This window comes from Pecten maximus, unplaced genomic scaffold (assembly GCF_902652985.1).
Source record: "Pecten maximus unplaced genomic scaffold, xPecMax1.1, whole genome shotgun sequence".
Classification (NCBI taxonomy): Eukaryota; Metazoa; Mollusca; class Bivalvia; order Pectinida; family Pectinidae; genus Pecten; species Pecten maximus.
In genome coordinates, this window is record NW_022981123.1 from 1 (window position 1) to 10,765 (window position 10,765).

Here is a 10,765-nt window from a genome sequence, read left to right on the forward strand (position 1 = left end):
TTGTTGTAACAAATTCACTAAAACAACTATGGTACAGTCTGAACTGTTATGAATGTATTTAATTGAGATATCATAATTTGTTGTGGCATGAACAAAATTCATTAAAGAGTAACTATGGTACAGTCTGATTTACTAGTCGAACATCTGATTTATTTTTACCATCTGCAAACGATGATTGTTTTCCCTTTAATTTCCTTTTTTGTAAAGGAATATTGAAGTCAGTGCTAAACAACACTACATTTTAACTATAAATGATTATGAAAATAATTTGAAAGGCAATACTTTTGATTAACTCATCAACCTTTGTCCCAAAAGCTTTACATCAAATATTACTAAGATTTGTGGTTCAGTAAGTGGTTTTTTTTTCAATATTCAAACAAAGCTGACCTATCTATAGAGTAATTATCAGCTAGCTACAGTGTCATGTCTTCATTGAGGCTTACGATCACAATACATTCCCCATAACCCATATATATCTAAGTCAGAAATTGAAAACCAAAATGCTGTTTGGAAACATTTCTCAATGTACATGTACACCTATACTAGAATTTACCTTGAACAATAGGCCCATGGGCCATAACAGTCACCTGATCATGAGTTATGAAATACAGAGGAGCCCACTTATTTGCATATCGGTTATTTGCATCGACTAAAACATTGACTCCCGCTTATATGCATATAAAAATTCCAAAAAATCGAAAAGTTTTAATTCATTTTAGGGTATTTTTGTGATTTTCCCGTAATAAAAATTTTATGAAAAGTGTTTTAACTTACATACTGATTCGACACGATGTACAATGTTATCTTATCATTGGTTCACACTTCGTCATTACAGGTTACGTTCGATGCATCGATATCGACATTAAGTTATTATCCAGACCATATCAGTAGCAATGTGCAGAAGAATTACTGAATAAAATATGCATATGCCTCATCTTTTGATGAGATTTGTTTATTTATTATAGCATCGATCCAAACCTGTGTTCTGTGCACTTGAACACTCGCTGAGGCAGGTTGCAATCGCCATGATTGTTTACTAGGCGCGTTGCATTGTGGGGGCATATGTGTAATGAACGACAACTCTTTGTGTGTGTGCGCGCCATTTTCCAAAACAAACCCAAACGACAATACACATCTCACGGTCATTTAAGAAGTCTATTGCTTAAGCAGTTCATCATCTATGGTCAAACAACTAATATACTCATAGCAGGAACAAAACGCATCTCGAGACGATAATGAATGTTATTTGAAACGATGACATTGTACATCGTAGTGCCAACCCACGCGTGTATGACTGATATCCGACCCAGAGACTCAGAGTGACGAGTAGTAAACGATGAAGTACATGTATATGCAAATATTTGTACATTTACAAATAACAACCCATGTATTTTGTATTTACTCTTATATTTTAAATACTGCTTTTTTTTTTTAAATATATTTTTAATGCAAATAACGTAAACAATCATATATATATAGCGCCCATTTTGAGTAACGACCTGACGATCTACATAGTGTATAAGAGGGGCCAAACCCAACTCTGCCTATACGAATACTCCGGTTATTTGCATATTTGTCATGGAAAAAGGGCTATGCAAATAAGCGGGTTGCTCTGTAATTCAGTTAATTGTCCCTTTTTGGCCCACCCATCAGCCCTGGGGGTCAGTCAGGGCCAACATGTGCATACCATCAAACTGTCATACTAGTCTATTAATTTAAACCAAGTTAGAAAGAATTCCAATAGAAATTCAATAAATAATAGTCAAAATGTGATTTCCCTATATAAACTTTAGTAAAGCTTATATCCCCTCACCAGGGGCAAATGTGAGACCCTGTGGTCATGAGATTCACAATTTTGATAAAGCACTTTCAAATACTTCTATCTATTAGATTCTACTTCATTTGGGATTTGAGAAGGATTTTTTTTTTTATTTTCGTTAATATGGTGGGGAGAGGGCCATATAATTCACAATTTTGTTTGACTAAAGGCAATTAGAAAAGGTCACCTGAGACAAAAGTCAGGTGACCTAAAAACTCTGACTGAATCAACAAAAACTAAAAGAACATGTATGTAGGTATCTACATAGTACATTTTACAGTAATTCCTATCTCTATATATGTATTTACATTTCAATGTTGTTCTATATACAGTGTACTGGTAAAGTTGCTGAAGATGAAGGTTTACCTATGTTGCAGCGAGTGTGCATCCACTCTGCCAATCCAGCATCACCAGTGTCGGCAAAGGCTTGTCGTTCTATCACATCTGTCAACAAGATATTACTGTCAGTCCTTATTTCTCTGGAAGTCTTTTATATCTGATACAATCTTTAGAATGAATAATCCTCTCATTAAACTGGTATTTACATATACTGTTAAAGTATCTATTCAATATTACTGTGGTTTAAAATTGGAAGTGTATATATTGAAAATACTACTGCAATAGATGATCTAACAAATTTTATATTAATTGTTTATGAATGCATGTTTTACCAAAAATATCATATTAACTTTAAACAAGAGATCCCAGAGGGATCTTGGCGCCCACCATTGAATGATCTTCATAGGTTCCATGTCAGATTGATCTTTTCTCTACTTTTCCCTTCATTTTACTAATCTGTGCAAATTGAGACATCCCTCCAGTACTTTTCAAACAAGGGAATCCTAGCTATATAAGAAATTTGAGATTTAACGATAATGGCTGTTTGTTTGCCAGGTTGTTTTCAGGACAGACTGGTCCAAAAATGCAATACAAGGGACCAAGGGGAACCTACTTATGAAATTTGAGAAAGATCCATTCAGTAATTTGAGAAATAGAGATAACAAACTTCAATTGTCAAAATCCAAGATGGCGGTCTGTCGGCCATATTGTTTTCCAATTGATCTCAAAATGCAATAAGCATAACGAGGCACCAAGGGGAACCTCCATATGAAATTTGAGAAAGATCCCTTCAGTACTTTCTCAAAAAATAGCGATAACAAACTTCAATTGTCAAAATCCAAGATGGCTGCCTGTCGGCCATGTTATTTTCCGATTGGTCTCAAAATGCAATATGCATAACTAGGCGACAAGGGAAACTTACATATGAAATTTGAGAAAGATCCCTTAAATACTTTCTCAGAAATAGTGATAACAAACTTCAATTGTCAAAATCCAAGATGGCTGCCTGTCGGCCATGTTGTTTTCCGATTGGTCTCAAAACGCAATATGCAAAACTAGGCACCAAGGGGAACCTACATATGAAATTTGAGAAAGATCCCTTCAGTACTTTCTCAGAAATAGCGATAACAAACTTCAATTGTCAAAATCCAAGATGGCTGCCTGTCGGCCATGTTGTTTTCGGATTGGTCTCAAATCGCAATATGCATAACTAGGCACCAAGGGGAACCTACATATGAAATTTGAGAAAGATCCCTTCAGTACTTTCTCAGAAATAGCGATAACAATCTTCAATTGTCAAAATCCAAGATGGCTGCCTGTCGGCCATGTTGTTTTCCGATTGGTCTCAAAATGCAATATGCATAACTAGGCACCGAGTGAAACCTACATCTGAAATTTCAGAAAAATCCATTCAGTACTTTCTCAGAAATAGCGATAACAAAACTTCAATTGTCAAAATCCAAGATGGCTGCCTGTCGGCCATGTTGTTTTCCGATTGGTCTCAATCGCAATTTACATAACTAGGCACTAAGGGGGAACCTACATACATACATATGAAATTTGAGAAAGATCCCTTCAGTACTTTCTGAGAAATAGCGATAACAAACTTCAATTGTCAAAATCCAAGATGGCTGCCTGTCGGCCATGTTGTTTTTCGGATTGGTCTCAAAACGCAATATGCATAACTAGGCACCAAGGGGAATCTTCATATGAAATTTCAGAAAGATCCCTTCAGTACTTTCTCAGAAATAGCGATAACAAACTTCAATTGTCAAATCCAAGATGGCTGCCTGTCTGCCATGTTGTTTTCCGATCGGTTCCAAAACGCAATATGCATAACTATGCACCAAGGGGAACCTACATATGAAATTTGAGAAAGATCCCTTTAGTACTTTCTCAGAATAGCGATAACAAACTTCAATTGTCAAAATCCAAGATGGCTGCCTGTCGGCCATGTTGTTTTCAGATTGGTCTCAAAATGCAATATGCATAACTAGGCACCAAGGGGAACCTACATATGAAATTTGAGAAAGATCCCTTCAGTACTTTCTGGGAAATAGCGATAACAAGAATTGTTTACGGACGGAGGGACGACGGAGGGACGGACGGAGGGATGGACGGACGGACAGACGGACGGACCACGGACCACGGACGCAGGGCGATTTGAATAGCCCACCATCTGATGATGGTGGGCTAAAAAGAAAGACAACATCTAAGTAATTCAAAATCACGGGGAAAATGAAACTACAAGATCAGAATTTATATATGACATACCATAAGATACAGGACATAATCATATCAGTCTAACAAGAGACCCCAGAGGATCTTGGCGCCACCATTGAATGATCTTCATTGGTTCCATGTCTGATTGATCTTTTCTCTACTTTTCCCTTTCCTCTAAGTCTTACTAATCTGTGTAAATTCAGAAACAGCCCTCTAGTACTTTTCAAACAAGGGGAACCTATATATAAAATTTTGAGATTTAGCGATAATGGCTGTTGTTGTTTTAGGATTGGTCCCAAATATGCAAACACCAGGGACCAAGGGGAACCTACATATGAAATTTGAGAAGATCCCTTCATTACCTTCTGTAAAATAGCGATAACAAACTTCATTGTCAAAATACAAGATGGCTGCCTGTCGGGCAGGTTGTTTTCTGACTGGTCTCAAAATCCAATATGCATAACTAGGCACAGAGGGCAACCTACAAATGAAAATTTCACAAAGATCCCTTCAGCAATTCTGATAAATAGCGATAACAAACTTCAATTGTCAAAATCAAAGATGGCTGCCTGTCGGCCATGTTGTTTTCCTATTGGTCCCAAGAATTAGATGCATATGCAGAACTACAGACCAAGGAGAACTTGCAAAAATGTTTGAGAAAGATCCCTTCAGTACTTTCTCAGAAATAGCGATAACAAAACTTCAATTGTCAAAATCCAAGATGGCTGCCTGTTAGCCATGTTGTTTTCCGATAGGTCTCAAAATGCAATATGCATAACTAGGGCACAAAGGGGAACCTACATATGAAATTTGAGAAAGATCCCTTCAGTACCTTTCTCAGAAATAGCGATAACAACCTTCAATTGTCAAAATTCAAGATGGCTGCCTGTCGGCCATGTTGTTTTCCGATTGGTCTCAAAATGCAATATGCATAACTAGGCACCAAGGGGAATCTACATATGAAATTTGAGAGAGATCCCTCCAGTACTTTCTCAGAAATAGCGATAACAAACTTCAATTGTCAAAATCCAAGATGGCTGCCTGTCGGCCATGTTGTTTTCCGATTGGTCTCAAAATGCAATATGCATAACTAGGCACCAAGGGAAACCTACATATGAAATTTGAGAAAGATCCCTTCAGTACTTTCTCAGAAATAGTGATAACAATCTTCAATTATCAAAATCCAAGATGGCTGCCTGTCGGCCATGTTGTTTTCCGATGGTCTCAAAATGCAACATGCATAACTAGGCACCAAGGGGAATCTACATATGAAATTTGAGAAAGATCCCTTCAGTACTTTCTCAGAATAGCGATAACAAACTTCAATTGTCAAAATCCAAGATGGCTGCCTGTCGGCCATGTTGTTTTCCGATTGGTCTCAAAATGCAACATGCACACTAGGCACCAAGGGAAACCTACATATGAAATTTGAGAAAGATCCCTTCAGTACTTTCTCAGAAATAGCGATAACAAACTTCAATTGTCAAAATCCAAGATGGCTGCCTGTCGGCCATGTTGTTTTCCGATTGGTCTCTCAAAATGCAATATGCATAACTAAGCACCAAGGGAGCTTACATATGAAATTTGAGAAAGATACCTTCAGTACTTTCTCAGAAATAGCGATAACAAACTTCAATTGTCAAAATCCAAGATGGCTGCCTGTCGGCCATGTTTGTTTTCCGATTGGTCCTCAAAATGCAATATGCATAACTAGGCACCAAGGGAAACCCACATATGAAATTTGAGAAAGATCCCTTCAGTACTTTCTGAGGATTAGCGATAACAAGAATTGTTTACGGACGGACGGAGGGACGGACGGACGGACGACGGACGGACCACGGACGCAGGGCGATTTGAATAGCCCACCATCTGATGATGGTGGGCTAAAAATTGGACAAGTGTGTTTTTGTGACCTTCACCTTTCATTGTGAATTCAAAGTTTATATACTTATCAATCATGGTATCCATTACATACGGAAAGTAAAACAGTGACCACTATATCTTACCACCACCCCCATAGAAAAAGTCTGTTTCTAGCTGGTTATCGAGGAAGTGGGGATCTTCATCTGGATAGTCATTCCTCCAATTGTCCTCATCATTACTATCATCTTCCTCTTCATACACATGCTCTTCCTCCTGGTGTGGCATATCTTCATAAACCAAATCATCACCAAATGCCTCTATTGTCAATGCACTTTCTAGAAGTTTAAAGCTAAAGTCTCTGTTATTTGTAAATACAAGTCGTACACATAATCCTCATCCTGTGTTTGGGGAACTTGTTCTCGTACTAGTGGAACCGAGTTACAGGTGATACCACTGCTGCTCTGAGATTCCTGATGTCAAAAACCAAGAAAGCAAATTTTATTTATTTAATAAACAATTGTGTTTCTGTGTATACAATACCAAGCTGTGATGGAAGGCTACCAAGATTGTTCAAATGAATAACCTTTACCTACTTTCAATATCTCACTTGTCAAATGAGTTAAAAACATAAATAAATACCGTATTTGACCTAATAAGGGCGCCCCTACCTTTTTTCAAGGAAATAATCTTTGGCTGAGTGTCAAATGGTGTTCAAAAATAATAATTCATGTGTTTTCTTCAGGCAAATTAAGTAACTGGAACACAAGTTTTTGCCACATTGTGTCTTCCAACAGATCACATGTCAGTGCAAAGAGCACCCGGAAACTAAACATGCATACAAATAATAACTTACCATCTTTATTTGTAGATAAAGTAAAGACTTCATTCTTGTTGATAAATAACTTTTGTTCAGAACAGAAAGCTAGTAAAGACATTGTAAATCAATTACTAGGTCAAAGAAAAGGATGTCTGATATGATCTGGAAATCACCTGTGTCTATATAAATAGATTCTCTGGTCTAAAGATCAGCTGGCATGTTTACAAGTTTACAGGAATATTCTAGTGATGTTTAAGCTTAATATATGATAATGAATAGATATCTTCATCTGGAATATTTTTATGACTGAATATTTACCGTTTCCACAACCTTGGGTATTCTGCTATAAGGTATAGTCTGTTTCATAAAACTTCAGAATAATTAATCTAAATAAGGGCGCCCCCACTGTCAATGACCCATGCCCTGCGCCCTTATTAGGTCAAATACGGTATAAAACTACTCATATCCAAATATATAGAATATCAATTTGTCACTAAATCCTCACAATGTGGAATACTGTACCTGTATGAGGGATTCGTAGGATCGCACCGCCCCAGCACCACCTGGCGCTTCTACATCAATTAACTGAAATACGCTGCTGCTGGCGGCTTGGTTATCACTAGCATCACTCTCTGACTATTACCACTGCAGAGCTACCTTTGTCATCCTCTTCACTACTTGGTTTCTGGTTTTCTTTATCTCAAAGTCTGTTTCATCATCTGCAAGATCTAAATTATCCAGAGCTAAAGCCCTGAAGCTTGAGGTGACCTTGAACCTTGCTGCCTTCACCTGCTGTCTGTGATTTTGTCGGGCATTATAAGCTATATCCACATGGTGCTGTTTGTATTCTTTTGCAGTTTTTCTTTCCTGATAGCATCACGAATGTGTTTGGATACATCATCCTGAAAGAAATTTACCAGGATACTTCAAAATATGCTTTGATCATTTATCTTGACTTAAACATGTAAAAGAACACAAAATATCCTGCTTTTGTTGAGTGCTTGCCCAGGAATGGATATTCTCCGTGTGATAAGGCACGGCTTTGAGTCTATACCCTCCTGAGCCAAAGAGGCTCAGGCATAGCCATTGCTCCGTCAGCTGAATGAAAAGACCATTTATTTTAACACTATGTACATTTTATATATGCCACACCTAATAAACATTGTTATTATTACCTTCCATTAATTATGGTTTATATCCAATGTTACCCAGTTACCAAATCAACATAGTTCATTTTTACAAAAAGGTTAAAGCAGAGACATAATATATAGAGAGATTGGCTACACTCTATTTGCCCCTATGTTTACGTGGTGGCCCCCTGACCTTCCCACAATCCTTTTCGGACGCTCCGTTCAGTCTTCACATGACGCCATATTGGAGAAAACTTGAAAACCAGACACATAATTATCAATAATTTCTATTCAAAATCATCACCAGATCCAATGACATGCTTTAATTGTATTAATATCAAAGTGCAATGTGTCATCAATATGAAATATACCACAATTTAATTGCTGTCAAAGTGTTGTATTTTGAGTGTGAAAGTCAAGCACACCGACGGGAAGATCGGCGGGAATCTCCAATTTCGAAAATACGGATAAATGACAACCAATGTGCAGATAAACAAGACCCATATCCCATAAGTATGATAGTTTTTTGGATAATGTAGTAACTTTTGTAGAGGCCTAAATAAAACGATGTGCTTTTTGTGTGCATTTAAAATTGATGATGTTTTGGTCTGATGTAATGCGGCTTAATTACAAAACTAGGACATGTCGAATAGGATCCAATGGATTTTCAAAAATACGGATTAATGACAACAATGTGCATAATCATCAAGACTAACCGTAAATAATCGGGTATAGTGCGCACTCGCGTATAGTGCGCAGTACGTTTTTGAGGTTCATTTCCAAAAAAAAAAAAAAATTAAATGAACATTTTTTTTTTTTCAATATTCAACTGCGGCGGTAGATGAATTCTAAAGCATAAGATGATAGAATTTGTAACTTATGAAAGCTTATTTACCCCATTTAATTGGAATTACCGGTCAGATTTGACACATTGGATTGACAAGTTGTTTACATTATACCGCGACAGGCCTAGTCAGCTTGCAAATTGGAGCGGTCCCATCTACGATGTTGTACAAACAAATAATTAATCCTACCCTCATTACCTTGTGACTTTCACGCAAGTATGATCTTTTGTGGTATTTGTCCATGATATATATACAAAGCTAATTAAGCTCATATAACAAGATTGACTAGTAAGCTGAGTATAGCTACGTAATGTAACACAGGCCGCCATTTTGTGTACAGTACGGAAACAAGTCTGCTGTCGTCGTGCTGGTCACAACTTTTATATCAATGAAATAAACATGTGTAATGGATAAATCTACAGTGCATACGATAAATAAGAGCACCCCGGTAGTTTTCACAGTCAGATCGTATTTTACTGCCGCACGAGATAAAGGCATTAGTGTTACCCTTGCCTAATTGCGCATGCGTGCTGTTACAGCTTCCGTAAATAAACAAGTTGAACGTTATCAGTTTCTGGCAACACTCTGGATTTATAAGGTGATTAATTTAGAAGTATGAAATAACTAAGTACTGCTATATCATTTCAAGTTTTGTCTGATGTTAATTGAGATATTATACATCGTTTTGGACCTGAATACGGGAACATGCTCAAGTGAGATCGTATGTGTACGGAACGTGTGGCTCACGATCGACTAAGATAAATCCAATACACAATTTCAAGGAATTAAACACAAAATAACTATTCATTTCTTTGGTTATTTGTTAACTATTACTTTCTTAATGCTTTATATGTTATATATATTATAAGTATTAAATCAAAATCCTGCTGTGGAAGGAAACGATCTCAAATCACATTCATACTGACGGGCAAAGGCTGTACTTGCGTATAGTGCGCAGTGGTCTTTTTCACTTGTCAATTTTTGAAAATCAAAGTACTGGAAGTACTGTAAACGAACATTATTGTTTAATGCAAAATCAGTAATCTTCTTAGTTTTAAATTGATAAATTTACTGATATCGGTTTAGGAATTAATTGCAAATAATTTGAAATGTTTGCAGCTGTTCTGATTTGATTGTACACATGCAGTTTTCTGTAAGGTCCTAATTGAAATTGGAAGTTTGTTGATCTATCTTGGATCAATGAAAATAAATATGTCTTTCTTTCTTTGGGGAAGGCATCATCAGTTATAATACAGCCAGGACTCTGTGACCTTATTGATGCCAACTTCTAATATGAACTAAATTTAGGCTAGTTCCATCGTTAGTTTGGCATACATAGTTGTATTTTCAACTTAATATGATGAAACACACATAAAGAATTACTGAAAACCAAAACCACAGCTGCTAATCAGGCCCGAATTAGGAATGTATCCTATTGAAACTGTACTCAAGCATTTATGGTACTTCAAAACAAAAAAACTTGACTCCTTTTGTTCAGAATCATTTGATGTTAATAATCTGTATATGAGAAGATAAACTTCTGGTATAATTACAGGATGGTAAACATGTGATAAAGAATAACAACCAGATAAGACTATCTTCACGAATAATTCAGCAAACAGGAAAGAAATTCAGTTCTTTTCAACTTCAAACCGATCCAAAGATACATCCATTCGTTGGGCGAACATCCTATTTTTGTCCTTTTCCAAGTGATCCAAACAATGAACCC

The 10,765-nt window shown here is 36.8% G+C and overlaps 1 long non-coding RNA gene across 1 annotated transcript; it reads right to left on the minus strand.

The window, feature by feature from the left end:
• Positions 1-2,169: 2,169 nt before the first annotated feature.
• Positions 2,170-7,926, minus strand: LOC117319923. Its single transcript, XR_004530871.1, has 3 exons — positions 7,584-7,926; positions 6,391-6,714; positions 2,170-2,263 (listed from the first exon to the last, which is right to left on the minus strand). It is a non-coding gene; the product is annotated as an uncharacterized LOC117319923 (long non-coding RNA).
• Between the last annotated feature and the right edge of the window lie 2,839 nt (positions 7,927-10,765).